Source organism: Oncorhynchus masou, unplaced genomic scaffold, assembly GCF_036934945.1.
Source record: "Oncorhynchus masou masou isolate Uvic2021 unplaced genomic scaffold, UVic_Omas_1.1 unplaced_scaffold_1013, whole genome shotgun sequence".
NCBI lineage: Eukaryota > Metazoa > Chordata > Actinopteri > Salmoniformes > Salmonidae > Oncorhynchus > Oncorhynchus masou.
Genome location: NW_026999833.1, coordinates 204,257 through 224,269, shown reverse-complemented (window position 1 = coordinate 224,269; position 20,013 = coordinate 204,257). Strand labels below are relative to the sequence as shown.

General features: G+C 43.9%; 1 long non-coding RNA gene across 1 annotated transcript; it reads left to right on the top strand.

Moving 5' to 3' along the window:
* The first annotated feature begins 6,419 nt into the window (after positions 1-6,419).
* On the top strand, positions 6,420-17,947 carry LOC135528678 (uncharacterized). Its single transcript, XR_010453571.1, has 3 exons — positions 6,420-6,589; positions 15,398-15,467; positions 17,881-17,947. It is a non-coding gene; the product is annotated as an uncharacterized LOC135528678 (long non-coding RNA).
* The last annotated feature ends 2,066 nt before the right edge of the window (positions 17,948-20,013 follow it).

Genomic DNA, 20,013 nt, shown 5'->3' with positions numbered 1-20,013 from the left:
TGTGTGGAGAGAGAATGTACCTCCATAGGTCTCCTTCAACACCTGTCTCTAGACCTACTGTCTGCTGTGTGGAGAGAGAATGTGTTATAGTTGTCCTTCAACACCTGTCTCTAGACCTACTGTCTGCTGTGTGGAGAGAGAATATGTTATAGTCTCCTTCAACACCTGTCTCTAACCTACTGTCTGCTGTGTGGAGAGAGAATGTGTTATAGTCTCCTTCAACACCTGTCTCTAGACCTACTGTCTGCTGTGTGGAGAGAGAATGTGTTATAGGTCTCCTTCAACACCTGTCTCTAGACCTACTGTCTGCTGTGTGGAGAGAGAATGTGTTATAGTCTCCTTCAACACCTGTCTCTAGACCTACTGTCTGCTGCGTGGAGAGAGAATGTGTTATCGTTCTCCTTCAACACCTGTCTCTAGACCTACTGTCTGCTGTGTGGAGAGAGAATGTGTTATAGTTGTCCTTCAACACCTCTACTGTCTGCTGTGTGGAGAGAGAATGTGTTATAGTCTCCTTCAACACCTGTCTCTAGACCTACTGTCTGCTGTGTGGAGAGAGAATGTGTTATAGTTGTCCTTCAACACCTTTACTGTCTGCTGTGTGGAGAGAGAATGTGTTATAGTCTCCTTCAACACCTGTCTCTAGACCTACTGTCTGCTGTGTGGAGAGAGAATGTGTTATAGTCTCCTTCAACACCTGTCTCTAGACCTACTGTCTGCTGTGTGGAGAGAGAATGTGTTATAGTTCTCCTTCAACACCTGTCTCTAGACCTACTGTCTGCTGTGTGGAGAGAGAATGTGTTATAGTTATCCTTCAACACCTGTCTCTAGACCTACTGTCTGCTGTGTGGAGAGAGAATGTGTTATAGGTCTCCTTCAACACCTGTCTCTAGACCTACTGTCTGCTGTGTGGAGAGAGAATATGTTATAGTCTCCTTCAACACCTGTCTCTAGACCTACTGTCTGCTGTGTGGAGAGAGAATGTGTTATAGGTCTCCTTCAACACCTGTCTCTAGAACTACTGTCTGCTGTGTGGAGAGAGAATGTGTTATAGTTGTCCTTCAACACCTCTACTGTCTGCTGTGTGGAGAGAGAATGTGTTATAGTTCTCCTTCAACACCTGTCTCTAGACCTACTGTCTGCTGTGTGGAGAGAGAATGTGTTATAGTCTCCTTCAACACCTGTCTCTAGACCTACTGTCTGCTGTGTGGAGAGAGAATATGTTATAGTCTCCTTCAACACCTGTCTCTAGACCTACTGTCTGCTGTGTGGAGAGAGAATGTGTTATAGTCTCCTTCAACACCTGTCTAGACCTACTGTCTGCTGTGTGGAAGAAATGTGTTATAGTTGTCCTTCAACACCTCTACTGTCTGCTGTGTGGAGAGAGAATGTGTTATAGTCTCCTTCAACACCTGTCTCTAGATCTACTGTCTGCTGTGTGGAACCTAATGTGTTATACTCCTTCAACACCTGTCTCTAGACCTACTGTCTGCTGTGTGGAGAGAGAATGTATAGTCTCCTTCAACACCTGTCTCTAAACTACTGTCTGCTGTGTGGAGAGAGAATGTGTTATAGTCTCCTTCAACACCTTCCTCTGGACCTACTGTCTGCTGTGTGGAGAGAGAATGTGTTATAGTTCTCCTTCAACACCTGTCTCTAGACCTACTGTCTGCTGTGTGGAGAGAGAATGTGTTATAGTTCTCCTTCAACACCTGTCTCTAGACCTACTGTCTGCTGTGTGGAGAGATAATGTGTTATAGTTGTCCTTCAAAACCTCTACTGTCTGCTGTGTGGAGAGAGAATGTGTTATAAGACTCATTCAACAGTCTGCCAGGCTGTCTGGTTCATATATACTGTCACTGAAACCATAAGAAGAAAGATCGAGAAAAGGAGGAGGAGGAAGAGAGGAGGAAGAGACTTTATGTAATGCAGCATTATGCAACACACACAAACACAACTACACACGCACACACACACACACACACACACACACACACACACACACACACACACACACACACACACACACACACACACCAACACACACACACCCTGGGGGGAAATCAGAATACAGCAATCTATTTTTAATTACTTTGAATAAGGTAATGTCTTTCTGTTTAGATTTGCTTTGCTAAATACATCTGACATGACTCACGCAAACAGATGTGGTTATTAATATATTTTAACCTTTTAACCTTTATTTAGGCAAGGGGAGCCCCATTGAGACCAAGGTCTATGTTTTGAGGGAGCCCTTCATATAGTCCAATAAATGACCTAAAATGACAGGGAGCATTACGAAACACATGCAGATGAATACAAATATGAATGGGTTCCATACCCTCATTCCAAAAACACACATTACATGTCTTCGTGCTCATCTCCTCGAACTGAGAAAACATGACTCTATTTTAAATGATAGTGATGCAAACTGAGAGGTATAGGGAGATCCATTACTGTAATAGACATTGGTGTGCTATCTACGTTCTAAAGCAGGCAGTTGTATAAGAGTTGAAAAGAGGACCATGTGCATGAATTCAGGGAAAACATTTGCCAGCCGCGTCCACAAAGGCGTGATTAAAATTACTCCTGGCCATGGGTAAACATCACTTCATTTTCTCACATGGCCTGGACATGGGTTAGTCAGTATCTCCAGTGGCTTCCATCAACATGGGTTAGTCAGTATCTCCAGTGATTAAAATCCCATCCTGGACATGGGTTAGTCAGTATCTCCAGTGGCTTCCATCAACATGGGTTAGTCAGTATCTCCAGTGATTAAAATCCCTCCTGGACATGGGTTAGTCAGTATCTCCAGTGGCTTCCATCAACATGGGTTAGTCAGTATCTCCAGTGGCTTCCATCAACATGGGTTAGTCAGTATCTCCAGTGATTAAAATCCCTCCTGGACATGGGTTAGTCAGTATCTCCAGTGGCTTCCATCAACATGGGTTAGTCAGTATCTCTAGTGATTAAAATCCCTCCATTACATGGGTTAGTCAGTATCTCCAGTACTTCCATCAACATGGGTTATTCAGTATCTCTGGCTTCCATCAACATGGGTTATTCCATTCCAGTGATTAAAATCCTCCTGGACATGGGTTAGTCAGTATCTCCAGTGGCTTCCATCAACATGGGTTAGTCAGTATCTCCAGTGGCTTCCATCAACATGGGTTACCATTCTCCAGTGGCTTCCATCAACATGGGTTACCATTACTGTTCCAGTGGCTTCCATCAACATGTTAGAGTTAGGGTCATTCTCCAGTGATTAAAACCCTCCTGGACATGGTTAGTCAGTACCTCAGTGGCTTCCATCAACATGGGTTAGTCAGTATCTCCAGTGGCTTCCATCAACATGTTAGAGTATCTCCAGTGGCTTCCATTACTGGGTTAGTCAGGGTATCTCCAGTATTAAAATCCTCCTGGACATGGGTACCATTACTGTTAGTGGCGTCCATCAATATGGGTTAGAGTACCTCCAGTGGCTCCCATCAACATGGGTTAGAGTACCTCCAGTGGCTTCCATCAACATTAAAGGTGCAATCTGCAATATATACTGCTGTTCATTGGTCATTTCAATGAAAGATCTCCAGCCCCATCCTCAGCGTAACAGCAAACTATGTGATGGGGGTGCAGTTTTCTGTTTTTTAAAATGAAGTATCTTTTCTAATTCAAGAGGATGGATGTGTTGAATGTTAATCTAATCACTATACAGTACAGTGTGGATGTCTTAGATTTGGGTAGGAGCTGACACATGCTCAACTGTTTCCCCTTACTTTGTGTAATAACCACAGCTCAAAACCAGGAAATAGTGAAACCATAGAGTGTCTGAACTGACAGCAGTTAATCCTCTCACTACCCACTGTACATGTCACTTCCCTTTCACTGCTTATTAAGGCTACCTTAATTCACTGATCCTCTTTTCCAGGGATTCACCCCAAACTTTAGGCTGTTGCTTTATCTGCTTAGAGGAAGAATAGTGATGGACAAGCGTACCATTACACACACACACACACACCACACACACACACACACACACACACATTACTGTTACACACACACACCACACTGTTACACACACACACACACACACACACACACACACCAGTTTTGTTTGCTATCCTTGTGGGGACCAAATCATTGATTTCCTGTCACCCCTGACCTTAGAGAGCCATTTTATTTCTCTATTTGGTTAGGACAGGGTGTGATGTGGGAGTGGGCATTCTATGTTTTGTTTTCTGTTTCATTATTTCTATGTAGGGACCGGGTATGGTTCTCAATCAGGACAGTGTCCATCATTGTCTCTGATTGGGAACCATACTGTAGAGTAGCCCATTTCCTGTTTCAGTGTGGGTAGTTGACTTTGTTAGAGGCATCGTACCTTAGTTAGAGACACGGTCCATTACTTTGTTTTGTTGTTTTGTTGGCGACATTTACCTAATAAACAGAAATGTACCATTACTGCTAGAGACTTGGTCCCATTACTGTTACGAGACTTGACATTTCCATTCAAAATCAAATTTTCCCTAACCCCTACCTTAAATCAACCATAACTCTGCCCTTAACCCAAAGCCTAACCTTACTACAAACCCCAAACCCTAACACTGTACGACTGTAACCATAACTCCTACCCCAAACCCTTACCCTCAACCTAACTCCTACTGTTAACCCTTACCCTCAACCTAACTCCTACCCCTAACCCTTACCCTCAACTTAACTCCTACCCCTAATCCTTAGAGACAACCTAACTCCTACTCTTAACCTTTACCCTCAACCTAACTGTTAGAGACACCCCTACCCTCAACCTAACTCCTACCCCTAACCCTTACTGTCAAACTAACTCCTACCATTAACTGTTACCCTCAACCATAACTGTTAACCCTTACCCTCAACCTAACTCCAACCCCTAACCATTACCCTTAACCAACTACCATTAACTCAACCTAACACCTACCCCTAACCCTTACCCTCAACCATTACTGTTAACCCAGGGTAACCCTTACTGTTAAGACAACTCCTTCCCCTTACCCTTACCCTCAACAGGGTACCATTAACTGTTAGTCTGTCTGTCTGGTACTGTCTGTCTGTCTGTCTGTCTGGGTACCATTACTGTTGCTGCAGTCATTGATTCTAACCAACACTCATATTCACTTAATGTTCAGGGACAGGGTACCATTACTGTTAGAGACAGGGTACCATTACTGTTAGAGACAGGGTACCATTACTGTTAGAGACAGGGTACCATTACTGTTAGAGACAGGGTACCATTACTGTTAGAGACAGGGTACCATTACTGTTAGAGACAGGGTACCATTACTGTTAGAGACAGGGTACCATTACTGTTAGAGACAGGGTACCATTATTGTTAGAGACAGGGTACCATTACTGTCAGAGACAGGGTACCATTACTGTTAGAGACAGGGTACCATTACTGTTAGAGACATGGTACCATTACTGTTAGAGACAGGGTACCATTACTGTTAGAGACAGGGTACCATTACTGTTAGAGACAGGGTACCATTACTGTTAGAGACAGGGTACCATTACTGTTAGAGACAGGGTACCATTACTGTTAGAGACAGGGTACCATTACTGTTAGAGACAGGGTACCATTACTGTTAGAGACAGGGTACCATTACTGTTAGAGACAGGGTACCATTACTGTTAGAGACAGGGTACCATTACTGTTAGAGACAGGGTACCATTACTGTTAGAGACAGGGTACCATTACTGTTAGAGACAGGGTACCATTACTGTTAGAGACAGGGTACCATTACTGTTAGAGACAGGGTATCATTACTGTTAGAGACAGGGTACCATTACTGTTAGAGACAGGGTACCATTATTGTTAGAGACAGGGTACCATTACTGTTAGAGACAGGGTACCATTACTGTTAGAGACAGGGTACCATTACTGTTAGAGACAGGGTACCATTACTGTTAGAGACAGGGTACCATTACTGTTAGAGACAGGGTACCATTACTGTTAGAGACAGGGTAACATTACTGTTAGAGACAGGGTACCATTACTGTTGGAGACAGGGTACCATTACTGTTAGAGACAGGGTACCATTACTGTTAGAGACAGGGTACCATTACTGTTAGAGACAGGGTACCATTACTGTTAGAGACAGGGTAACATTACTGTTAGAGACAGGGTACCATTACTGTTAGAGACAGGGTAACATTACATAGTCAATTCTTCTAATAATCTTAGGCTTGTATGTGCTGATCTAGAATCAGGTCCTCCTCGTCCATATAACGGCAAGTATTATTATGTAAAAGATAAAACGGATCCTATATCAGTTTATCCCACTCTGAGACGCTTTGTGAATACTGGTCTATGAAGTTGATGTTGTTGGCCATTGCTGTCCCGCTCACTCATGTTCTTCACAAGGTTTTACCATCCAGAACCTCATTGTCCCTTTTCTTGGTCATGAACAGGGTGTCTGTACCATGACAACAGCCTTCCTTCACTTCTTCTTTCTGGCGTCGTTCTGCTGGGTCCTGACGGAGGCTTGGCAGTCCTACATGGCCGTCACTGGGAAGGTCCGCACCAGGCTCATCAGGAAGAGGTTCCTCTGTCTGGGATGGGGTGAGTGTCTCTGTCTGGGATGGGGTGAGTGTCTCTGTCTGGGATGGGCTGAGTGTCTCTGTCTGGGATGGGGAGAGTGTCTCTGTCTGGGATGGGGTGAGTGTCTCTGTCTGGGATGGGGTGAGTGTCTCTGTCTGGGATGGGCTGAGTGTCTCTGTCTGGGATGGGGTGAGTGTCTCTGTCTGGGGTGGGGTGAGTGTCTCTGTCTGGGATGGGGAGAGTGTCTCTGTCTGGGATGGGGTGAGTGTCTCTGTCTGGGGTGGGGTGAGTGTCTCTGTCTGGGATGGGGTGAGTGTCTCTGTCTGGGATGGGGTGAGTGTCTCTGTCTGGGATGGGGTGAGTGTCTCTGTCTGGGATGGGGTGAGTGTCTCTGTCTGGGATGGGGTGAGTGTCTCTGTCTGGGATGGGGAGAGTGTCTCTGTCTGGGATGGGGTGAGTGTCTCTGTCTGGGATGGGGTGAGTGTCTCTGTCTGGGATGGGGTGAGTGTCTCTGTCTGGGATGGGGTGAGTGTCTCTGTCTGGGATGGGGAGAGTGTCTCTGTCTGGGATGGGGAGAGTGTCTCTGTCTGGGATGGGGTGAGTGTCTCTGTCTGGGATGGGGTGAGTGTCTCTGTCTGGGATGGGGTGAGTGTCTCTGTCTGGGATGGGGTGAGTGTCTCTGTCTGGGATGGGGTGAGTGTCTCTGTCTGGGATGGGGTGAGTGTCTCTGTCTGGGATGGGGTGAGTGTCTCTGTCTGGGATGGGGAGAGTGTCTCTGTCTGGGATGGGGTGAGTGTCTCTGTCTGGGATGGGGTGAGTGTCTCTGTCTGGGATGGGGTGAGTGTCTCTGTCTGGGATGGGGTGAGTGTCTCTGTCTGGGATGGGGTGAGTGTCTCTGTCTGGGATGGGGTGAGTGTCTCTGTCTGGGATGGGGAGAGTGTCTCTGTCTGGGATGGGGTGAGTGTCTCTGTCTGGGATGGGGTGAGTGTCTCTGTCTGGGATGGGGTGAGTGTCTCTGTCTGGGATGGGGTGAGTGTCTCTGTCTGGGATGGGGTGAGTGTCTCTGTCTGGGATGGGGTGAGTGTCTCTGTCTGGGATGGGGAGAGTGTCTCTGTCTGGGATGGGGAGAGTGTCTCTGTCTGGGATGGGGAGAGTGTCTCTGTCTGGGATGGGGTGAGTGTCTCTGTCTGGGATGGGGTGAGTGTCTCTGTCTGGGATGGGGTGAGTGTCTCTGTCTGGGATGGGGTGAGTGTCTCTGTCTAGGATGGGGTGAGTGTCTCTGTCTGGGATGGGGTGAGTGTCTCTGTCTGGGATGGGGAGAGTGTCTCTGTCTGGGATGGGGAGAGTGTCTCTGTCTGGGATGGGGTGAGTGTCTCTGTCTGGGATGGGGTGAGTGTCTCTGTCTGGGATGGGGTGAGTGTCTCTGTCTGGGATGGGGTGAGTGTCTCTGTCTGGGATGGGGTGAGTGTCTCTGTCTGGGATGGGGTGAGTGTCTCTGTCTGGGATGGGGTGAGTGTCTCTGTCTGGGATGGGGTGAGTGTCTCTGTCTGGGATGGGGAGAGTGTCTCTGTCTGGGATGGGGTGAGTGTCTCTGTCTGGGATGGGGTGAGTGTCTCTGTCTGGGATGGGGTGAGTGTCTCTGTCTGGGATGGGGTGAGTGTCTCTGTCTGGGATGGGGAGAGTGTCTCTGTCTGGGATGGGGAGAGTGTCTCTGTCTGGGATGGGGTGAGTGTCTCTGTCTGGGATGGGGTGAGTGTCTCTGTCTGGGATGGGGTGAGTGTCTCTGTCTGGGATGGGGAGAGTGTCTCTGTCTGGGATGGGGTGAGTGTCTCTGTCTGGGATGGGGTGAGTGTCTCTGTCTGGGATGGGGTGAGTGTCTCTGTCTGGGATGGGGAGAGTGTCTCTGTCTGGGATGGGGTGAGTGTCTCTGTCTGGGATGGGGTGAGTGTCTCTGTCTGGGATGGGAAGAGTGTCTCTGTCTGGGATGGGGTGAGTGTCTCTGTCTGGGATGGGGTGAGTGTCTCTGTCTGGGATGGGGTGAGTGTCTCTGTCTGGGATGGGGAGAGTGTCTCTGTCTGGGATGGGGTGAGTGTCTCTGTCTGGGATGGGGTGAGTGTCTCTGTCTCCATGGGGTGATGTTGTTGTCTGGGATGGGGTGAGTGTCTCCTGTCTGGGATGGGAGAGTGTCTCTGTCTGGGATGGGGTGAGTGTCTCTGGGATCTGGGATGGGGAGAGTGTCTCTGTCTGGGATGGGGAGAGTGTCTCTGTCTGGGATGGGGTGGTTTCCTGTCTGGGATGGGGTGAGCTGTCTCTGTCTGGGATGGGGTGAGTGTCTCTGTCTGGGATGGGGTGAGTGTCTCTGTCTGGGATGGGGTGAGTGTCTCTGTCTGGGATGGGGCTAAATGAGAACTCTGTCTGGGATGGGGTGAGTGTCTCTGTCTGGGATGGGGTGAGTGTCTCTGTCTGGGATGGGGTGAGTGTCTCTGTCTGGGATGGGGTGAGTGTCTCTGTCTGGGATGGGGAGAGTGTCTCTGTCTGGGATGGGTGAGTGTCTCTGTCTCATGGGTCATGACTCTGAAATGTCTTGGTCTCTCTCTATTGGTTCGTAGCTCTGTTCTTTAATGTGACTATTTATACAGTGACTCTCTAGCAGGGGCCGGGCTGTGTGTGTAGGCTACTGTGAGAGGAGGGAGAGAGAGGTCTCTCTCTCTTCATCTGGGATGTGTTGTCTCTGTCAGGCCTACTGTCAGCTATGTTCTATGTTGCAGTGATGATGTGCTCCCTCCATTCCAACTCTCCTAGGGCTCTGTAAATGGACTTCTTGGGCTGTAGGGAGATTGACTAGCTGGCTCTGGCAGGTGGTTTCGTGCTGGAGTGTAGGCTACTGTGAGATTCAGAGAAGGCCTCTCTGTTTTAGCAGGGGCTTGTCTGTTGTTGTTGTTTTTCAGGCTACAGCAAGCTAAACGGAACACAAAGTCATAAAGGAAAGTAGTGTATGTATGATTATTATTAAGTATGTCTATATGATATACATCAGGCCAGAGAGAATGAGAGAAGAGAGAGAGAGAGCAGGGAGAGGAGCTGTGTGAGGCTACTGAGAGAGGAGGGAGAGAGAATGGACTGATGCTGTAGCAGGGGCCGGCTGTGTGTGTAGGCTACTGTGAGAGGAGGGAGAGAGATGACTCTCTAGCAGGGGCCGGGCTGTGTGTGTAGGCTACTGTGAGTGGAGGGAGAGAGAGGTGATGCTGTAGCAGGGGCCGGGCTGTGTGTGTAGGCTACTGTGAGTGGAGGGAGAGAGAGGTGATGCTGTAGCAGGGGCCGGGCTGTGTGTGTAGGCTACTGTGAGTGGAGCAAGTGACTCAGGAACAGGGCCGGGCAGGGAGAGACGAGATACCTCAACCAACCAAGCCAACTCTCGCTGAAGTAGACTAATAGCTAGCTAGCTAGGCTAATTATCATCCAATATGATGACTTAGTATCTGTCTTGGCTGCATCAAACAGGGAGAAGATAGTTGTCTCTCTATGCTAATTATCATCCAATATGATGACGTAGTATCTGTCTTGGCTGCATCAAACAGGGAGAAGATAGTTAAGCTAGCTAGCTATGCTAATTATCATCCAATATGATGACGTAGTATCTGTCTTGGCTGCATCAAACAGGGAGAAGATAGTTAAGCTAGCTAGATACCTCATTATCATCCAAGATGACAACTCTTGGCTGCATCAAACAGGCAGACTAATTAGCTAGCTAGCTATGCTAATTATCATCCAATATGATGACGTAGTATCTGTCTTGACTGCATCAAACAGGCAGAAGCTAGTTAAGCTAGCTAGCTAGCTTCACTGAGGCTGCAGGCACTTTCTCTTCCTACAAACAACAACTCCATTCAGAATATAATGTAGCAGGCTACCTTTTGGCTCTGGGTCGTCGTTGCCTGTCCTTTTCCTTTGAAGGGAAATTAAAACATTTTTACCATTTTTTAATCTTCATCATCCCAACATCAACATGTGAAAATGGCGCGTTTCTATATTTTGTAGTAAAAAAAAGAAGATAGGTGTTTCCAGTGACCAACCAATTAGAAGGCGATGTAAAATTACAAGATGCACATGGATGGTGTCATTGGAAACACTTCACTTCCTGTATCTTCTTTACTACAAATCATAGAAACACTCCATTTTAACATATGTTGATGTTGAATTAACAAATGCTGATTCCATCATTTTAATGACATCTTCCATTGATTAGATATCTCCTAACTTGTGTCCCACACAGAGGCTCTATGACTGTAGCCTATTGCCGCTTTGATGACTTCTGATTGGCCAACAACAACAACATGCTACATGCGCCCCTCTCGTGAAAAGCAAAGAGCAGCAGCATAAATTCTACCATTTCGCTCTGTCTCTACTGCAGCAGTCGTGTTCTGATCTCTATGGGTCCTTCTGGACAAATCAGTTAAAATGACCATACCAGAGACCCATGACATTCATATCAGATCCGACAGTATTTAGAATTCTGGATCCAGACCGGCTTTGGTCCCGGATCAGGTCTCAGGTATTCGGGTACAGGTGGGTCTGTGAAAACCTCTACGGACGTCTCATCCAAGGACCTCTTACTTACAGCAAAGACACTTCCCAAATCTCTATTAAGAATCCAATTGATTACGAAAGAGCCCACACACTCATTCCTCCTGTTACCTAGCAACAAACAAGACTCTCTCTCTTCATTCGTCATTGCAGTTCTAGGCCGAACTACAATAGGTGCAATGTTACCGATAAAGCAAATTGAAATTGAAATTGAATAGAGAGAGAGAGAGAGAGAGAGAGAGAGAGAGAGAGAGAGACAGAGGGAGAGAGGGAGGAGAGGAGAGAGGGAGGGAGGGAGGAGGGAGGGAGGGAGGGAGAGGGAGGGAGAGAGAGAGAGAGGGAGGGAGAGAGACAGACAGAGAGAGAGAGAAGAGAGGGAGATGGAGAGAGACAGTCTAAATGTAAATGATAAACAGAGACAGAGACAGAGACAGAGACAGGTTAGAGAGTTGTATGGTCATGTTAGACGAGAGAAAATAGATGTATCTGTGCTGTATTTTTTGTCCTGCAACTGCACAGAGAATATGAGAGGATGTCTCTGAGAACAAATGACAGTAAACTCATCCATTGAGCATCTCTGTAGACTCATCCATTGTAGCATCTCTGTAGACTCATCCGTTGCATCTCTGTACACTCATCCATTGACATCTCTGTAACTCATCCGTAAATCTCTGATAAAATCTGTTGTGGTCTTGGTCGATGTTAGAAGGTTTTGTAGATCATCCATTGTATCTGGTCATCCATTAGACTCTGAGAATCCATTGAATCTCTGTAGAATCCATTGATGTATCATCCGTTGTAGCATCTCTGTATCATTTTTGTCCTGCAACTGCACAGAACTTAATATGAGAGGATGTCTCTGAGAACAAATGACAGTAAACTCATCCATTGTAGCATCTCTGTAGACTCATCTGTTGTAGCATCTCTGTAGACTCATCCATTGTAGCATCTCTGTAGACTCATCTGTTGTAGCATCTCGGTAGACTCATCCATTGTAGCATCTCTGTAGACTCATCTGTTGTAGCATCTCTGTAGACTCATCCATTGTAGCATCTCTGTAGACTCATCCATTGTAGCATCTCTGTAGACTCATCCATTGTAGCATCTCTGTAGACTCATCCATTGTAGCATCTTTGTAGACTCATCCATTGTAGCAGCTCTGTAAACTCATCCATTGTAGCAGCCCTGTAGACCTATCCATTGTAGCATCTATGTAGACTCATCCATTGTAGCATCTCTGTAGACTCATCCATTGTAGCAGCTCTGTAGACTCATCCATTGTAACATCTCTGTAGACTCATCCATTGTACCATCTCTGTAGACTCATCCATTGTAACATCTCTGCAGACTCATCCATTGTAGCAGCTCTGTAGACTCATCCATTGTAGCATCTCTGTAGACTCATCCATTGTAGCAGCTCTGTAGACTCATCCATTGTAGCAGCTCTGTAGACTCATCCATTGTAGCAGTTCTGTGAGGATACGATACTGTCAGAAACATGGGTTTGTTTTCTATGAAAGTATGAGTCTACAGTTATGAAACTTATGGGAAGAACCAATACAATCCTCAAGCATCAACATTACATGTTGTTTGTTGTACTGCAGGTGTTCAGTATAATCTAACGTCTCTGTGGGGTTTATAGTTTAAAGTAGGAATGGATTTTCTCATCTTGTTCAGATTGTAAATATGAGCTTTTTTACAGTAAATCAAGCAACGTTGGTGTGTGTGCTTACATGAACGTGTGTGTAGATCAGAGCTCTGGAGGCTACGTGATTTATGCCATAGCGCCGTACATTAGAGGCCCATTTACCTCTTCAGCACTGGGAGAGACGAGTGGATGACCACAAGGTCTCCGTCCCCACCTCCAGGAAATGTGACTGCATCAGTAGATCCTTCCCAGGCTGGGTGTGTGTGTGTGTGTGTGCATAGATGTATCTACGGATGTAAGGACTGACCCTCCATGAAGTCAAGTTATAAAATATAGTTTTTGGGGCGACAGGTAGCCGAGTGGTTAGAGCTTTGTGTCAGTAACCAGCAGGTAGCCTAGTGGTTAGAGCATTGGGCCAGTAACCAGCAGGTAGCCTAGTGGTTAGAGCGTTGGGCCAGTAACCAGCAGGTAGCCTAGTGGTTAGAGCGTTGGGCCAGTAACCAGCAGGTAGCCTAGTGGTTAGAGCTTTGTGTCAGTAACCAGCAGGTAGCCTAGTGGTTAGAGCTTTGTGTCAGTAACCAGCAGGTAGCCTAGTGGTTAGAGCTTTGTGTCAGTAACCAGCAGGTAGCCTAGTGGTTAGAGCGTTGGGCCAGTAACCAGCAGGTAGCCTAGTGGTTACAGCGTTGGGCCAGTAAACAGCAGGTAGCCTAGTGGTTAGAGCGTTGGGCCAGTAACCAGCAGGTAGCCTAGTGGTTAGAGCTTTGTGTCAGTAACCAGCAGGTAGCCTAGTGGTTAGAGCGTTGGGCCAGTAACCAGCAGGTAGCCTAGTGGTTAGAGCGTTGGGCCAGTAACCAGCAGGTAGCCTAGTGGTTAGAGCGTTGGGCCAGTAACCAGCAGGTAGCCTAGTGGTTAGAGCGTTGGGCCAGTAACCAGCAGGTAGCCTAGTGGTTAGAGCGTTGGGCCAGTAACCAGCAGGTAGCCTAGTGGTTAGAGCGTTGGGCCAGTAACCAGCAGGTAGCCTAGTGGTTAGAGCGTTGGGCCAGTAACCAGCAGGTAGCCTAGTGGTTACAGCGTTGGGCCAGTAACCAGCAGGTAGCCTAGTGGTTAGAGCATTGGGCCAGTAACCAGCAGGTAGCCTAGTGGTTAGAGCGTTGGGCCAGTAACCAGCAGGTAGCCTAGTGGTTAGAGCATTGGGCCAGTAACCAGCAGGTAGCCTAGTGGTTAGAGCATTGGGCCAGTAACCAGCAGGTAGCCTAGTGGTTAGAGCATTGTGTCAGTAACCAGAAGGTTGCTTGATCGAATCCCTGAGATGACAAGGTAAAAATCTGTCGTTCAGCTCCTGAACAAGGCAGTTAACTCACTGTTCCCCGGTAGGCCGTCATTGTAAATATGAATTTGTTTGTAACTGACTTGCCTAGTTTAATAAAAGGTCATTTCTCATGTGGGGCGACCATCATAACCACTACGCTACGGAAACTGCTGGCAGAAGCAGCTACAACTGGATATTACTGATATTATTTGCATTTAAATTTACTTCCATTATGAGGCATTCATTACAAATCAGGGCCTTCTCACGTGTCAGAGATCTCTGGTGGACCTGGTTTTGAACCACAGACATGTCTTGTGTGAGTCAAGCATGAAAAGCACTCGACTCTTCTGAAACTGAGGGTTCAAGAATCTACAAGGAGTAATAAGAATTTCACTGATATTCTTTGCATGTAATTCCCATGATGAGGTATTCAAGAAAAGCAGCATTCTCTGTTACAAATCAGGTGCTTCTCGTATGTATCAGAGAAATGTGTTTTTGCACTGGGGACCTTTCTCGTGTGAGGCAAACGTGATAAACACTACACTACGGAAACTGCTGTTTGAATTAGTAAACGGAATCATTTTCTGAGGCTAAACAGTGTTTTGTTTACATTCACATTGTGTACAAACATTGGGGTAAATCAGACTTCTATTCCTGGTTCTGACGGGATACGACAGTTGAACTAAGCTCATGAGGCATTTATAAGTTTTATTCTTCAATAATCAATGGGTATATATCATTAATTTATAAAAACCAAAAATGGATCTAGCAACTAAGGATTCTATCTTTAAATACACTAAGCTTCTTATCTTGACTGGAGTTCTATCTGCAGAACACTGCCTCTATGGAGCTAATGATGAAGGAGATAGTTAACCTGCACATTCTGGACAACATTCTGTATCACATTCTGTATGACATTCTGTATGACATTCTGTATGACATTCTGTATGACATTCTGTATCACATTCTGTATCACATTCTGTATCACATTCTGTATGATGACTGTATGACGTTCTGTATGACATTCTGTATGACATTCTGTATGACATTCTGTATCACATTCTGTATGACATTCTGTATGATGACTGTATGACATTCTGTATCACATTCTGTATCACATTCTGTATCACATTCTGTATGATGACTGTATGACGTTCTGTATGATGACTGTATGACATTCTGTATGACATTCTGTATCACATTCTGTATGACGGCTGTACGGCACAATGAAACAAGCATTCAGAACTACCTGTCTTATTGTTCATGTGTTCATTCTTGTCTTTTTCAGGATTACCTGCCCTGGTGGTTGCCGTGTCAATGGGATTCACCAAAGCAAAAGGCTATGGGACACCCCAATAGTATGTTCTTTTCTCACTTCTCACTTTCTACCTATGTGTCACCTTGGTAGTTCTGATATTTTAGTAAAGATTATAATGTATAGCATGTGGCATTTGCTCATGGTTATCACTGTCTATATCCCAAAATGCAATTGTTTTCATCTGTAAAGCCTCATACTAATTGTGTCAATGGTCATTTAAATCAGAAGAGTTTCATTTGCAGAAATGTTGGTAAATTAGCTTTTATTGTTTAACGAACTTATGAAAGAGATGGGTGTGTTTCTCTCATCTAATCATGGCATGGGCTTGTTCAGTTACCAAGGAGAGCCTCACACTCTAGGAGTTGAATAACCAATGTTTGACAGACAAGCTGTCTTCATCAGGGTGTAATGACAAATACTGCGGGTCACTACTATATATTCTTTGAAAAGACACACACAGGTGTCTGTAATCAAGGGGTTGTTCAATGACACGTATTTGTTTCAAATCTATCACACGATGGTTTCATTTCAGAGAGACAAAGAATCATGTGTTTTTTGCTAAACACTATACATCCGCCTCACTCACTAAATAATAAGTAGTTCTACTAGGTTTTGCACATTTTGGCAAATGTAATAAATAACTACATTTTTAATAAAGAACTTTACAAATTGTACATTTGTGACATCAGTATTACAAAAATGTAAAATAATAATAATAATATTGCTTCTTTAACGAGAACAACAGTTTTCAGCTGTGCTAACATAATTGCAAAAGTGTTTTCTAATGATCAATTAGCCTTTTAAATTGATAAACTTGGATTAGCTAACACAACGTGCCATTGGAACACAGGAGTGATGGTTGCTGATAATGGGCCTCTGTGCACCTATGTAGATATTCCAAACAGCCGTGTCCAGCTACAATAGTCATTTACAACATTAACAATGTCTACACTGTATGTCTGATCAATTTGATGTTATTTTAATGGACAATGGCTTTTCTTTCAAAAACACAGACATTTCTAAGTGACCCCAAACTTTTGAACGGTAGTGTATATGCAAAACATTTGCATTTGACATTTGAGTGATTAAGCAGATGCTGTTATGCAGGCAGACGTACAGGTGGTGCATTCATCCTAAGATAGCTGGGTGGGACAACAACATATCACAGTTAAAGATATTTAATTCCATCTAAACAGTGAATATATATAGCGTTTTGCAAAAAAATATTGTTTTATTTCACATCTAAAATCTGTGAATTAAAACAATCTGAGAGCAATAACATATTAAACACACATGAATGTACCCACATGCAATGATTTCTGAAGAAAAAACACATGAATGTACCCACATGCAATGATTTCTGAAGAAAAACACACATGAATGTACCCACATGCAATGATTTCTGAAGAAAAACACAAATGAATGTACCCACATGCAATGATTTCTGAAGAAATAACACACATGAATGTGCCCACATGCAATGATTTCTGAAGAAAAAACACACATGAATGTACCCACATGCAATGATTTCTGTAGAAATAACACACATGAATGTACCCACATGCAATGATTTCTGAAGAAATAACACACATGAATGTACCCACATGCAATGATTTCTGTAGAAATAACACACATGAATGTACCCACATGCAATGATTTCTGAAGAAATAACACACATGAATGTACCCACATGCAATGATTTCTGAAGAAAAACACACATGAATGTACCCACATGCAATGATTTCTGAAGAAATGTGAAAACTTGGTTAGCTAGGCTAGTGAACCCTACAAACCTGACAAACCCCCAAGACAACCCCAGTGGGCATTTTAAAAGATTCTGACAAACCCCCATCTCCTCCTGAGTTGTGTCCCAGTTGAATACTAGTACATAAACCATGTTTTAAAACTCTCATGAATGTAGCATTTTATTCCCCAGTAAAACTTCCTGAAGCAGAACCACAGCATATGCCTGTACTCCCTTGACACTGGAGGATAACACAACTGTATGCAGCTGTGCACCATTAAGTTGATGTGATTCTGGGGTTTCATTTCTTTGTGGGAGTTGGTTCGCTAGCTAATCTCCTCTTCTCCTCTCCTCTCCGCTCCTCTCCAATCCAATCCACTCCACTTCTCTTCTCTTCTCCACTCCTCTCCACACTTCTCCACTCCTCTCCACTCTTCTCCACTCCTCTCCACACTTCTCCACTCCTCTCCACTCTTCTCCACTCCTCTCCACACTTCTCCACTCCACTCCTCTTCTCCACTCTCTTCTCCTCTCTGCTCTTCTTCTCTCTGCTCTTCTCCTCTCCACTCCTGTCCTCTCCTCTTCTCCTCTCCCTCTCCACTCTGCTCTTCTCCTCTCTACTCCTCTCCTCTTCTCTTCTCCTCTCTTCTCCTCTCTGCTCTTCTCCTCTCTTTTCCTCTCCTCCTTTCCTCTCCTCCTCTCTCTACAGTTGCTGGCTATCTCTAGAAGGTGGTCTCCTGTATGCCTTTGTTGGACCGGCAGCAGCAGTGGTTCTGTATGTATTTATAGTACTGCTGATTAAAGTACATATTATCGTATATTACAGTACTGCTGATTAAAGTACATATTATATTATAGTATTATAGTACTGCTGATTAAAGTACATATTATATTATTACAGTACTGCTGTACATATTAATTAAAGTACATATTATACATTAAAGTACATATATAGTATTATAGTACTGCTGATTAAAGTACATATTATAGTATTATAGTACTGCTGATTAAAGTACATATTATAGTATTATAGTACTGCTGATTAAAATACATATTATAGTATTATAGTACTGCTGATTAAAGTACATATTATAGTATTATAGTACTGCTGATTAAAGTACATATTATATTATAGTATTATAGTACTGCTGATTAAAATACATATTATAGTATTACAGTACTGCTCATTAAAGTATGTATTATAGTATTACAGTACTGCTCATTAAAGTATGTATTATAGTATTACAGTACTGTAGATTAAAGTATGTATTATAGTATTACAGTACTGCTCATTAAAGTATGTATTATAGTATTACAGTACTGCTCATTAAAGTATGTATTATAGTATTACAGTGCCTAAGGGAGAAGGCTTGCAGTATAATTGTATGTTTAGGTTAAGTACTATTCAGGAAGTGTCAATTCTTAGTATTTACTACAATCACTGTCTACACTCTTAGAAAAAAAGGTGCTATCTCGGCCCTAAAAGGTTTTTGGGGCTGTGCACATAGGAGAACCCTTTGAAGAACCCTTTTGGATTCCATTGAAAAAACCTTTCTGCAGAAGGTTCTACATTGAACTCAAAAGGATTCTACCTGGAAAAGGGATCCTATTGGACTAGCTTTTTTGCTAAGAGTGTAGCCTCCTTCCAAAATCTTGACATTTTTCATCAAAGCAGTAAGCACTGATTAAATTATATTCAAAATACGTGATTTATCCCACAAGGGGCAATTATTGCAAATCTGGTGTTAGTTTGAGTTACTGTTTGTCTAAGGAGGTGCTTTTGCTTCGTAAAATAACAGCAGCTGCTGTCAGACAGACAAAGCCTCCCTGAAGGCTCTGGTGTTGGATTGAGGGGAACATAGAGGTCAGGTCTTGCGAGTTAGTACATTTAATGTCAGTGCCATGAGTAAGCCATACAGCCCTAGATGTCACTTTACAACAGAGGAGAGTAAGAATAGAGGAGAGAGATCATAATAGAGGAGAGAGACCATAATATAGAGAGATCATAATATAGAGAGACCATAATATAGAGAGATCAGAATATAGAGAGATCAGAATATAGGAGAGAGATCATAATAGAGGAGAGATATCATAATAAAGGAGAGAGATCATTATATAGAGAGATCAGAATAGAGGAGAGAGATCATAATAGAGGAGAGAGATCATAATATAGAGAGATCAGAATAGAGGAGAGAGATCATAATAGAGGAGAGAGATCATAATAGAGAGAGATCATAATAGAGGAGGGAGATCATAATAGAGGAGAGAGATCATAATAGAGGGTAGAGATCATAATAGAGGAGAGAGATCATAATAAAGGAGAGAGATCATAATATAGAGAGATCATAATATAGAGAGATCATAATAGAGGAGGGAGATCAAGAGGAGAGAGATCATAATATAGAAAGATCATAATAGAGGAGAGAGATCATAATAGAGAAGAGAGATCATAATATAGAGAGAACATAATAGAGGAGAGAGATCATAATATAGAGAGAACATAATATAGAGAGAGATCATAATATAGAGAGAACATAATAGAGGAGAGAGGTCATAATATAGAGAGAACATAATAGAGAGAGAGATCATAATATAGAGAGAGATCATAATATAGAGAGAACATAATAGAGGAGAGAGATCATAATATAGAGAGAACATAATAGAGAGAGAGATCATAATATAGAGAGAGATCATAATATAGAGAGATCATAATAGAGGAGAGAGATCATAATATAGAGAGAGATCATAATAGAGAGAGATCATAATATAGAGAGATCATAATAGAGGGAGATCATAATATATAGATCATAATAGAGGAGAGAGATCATAATAGAAGAGAGAT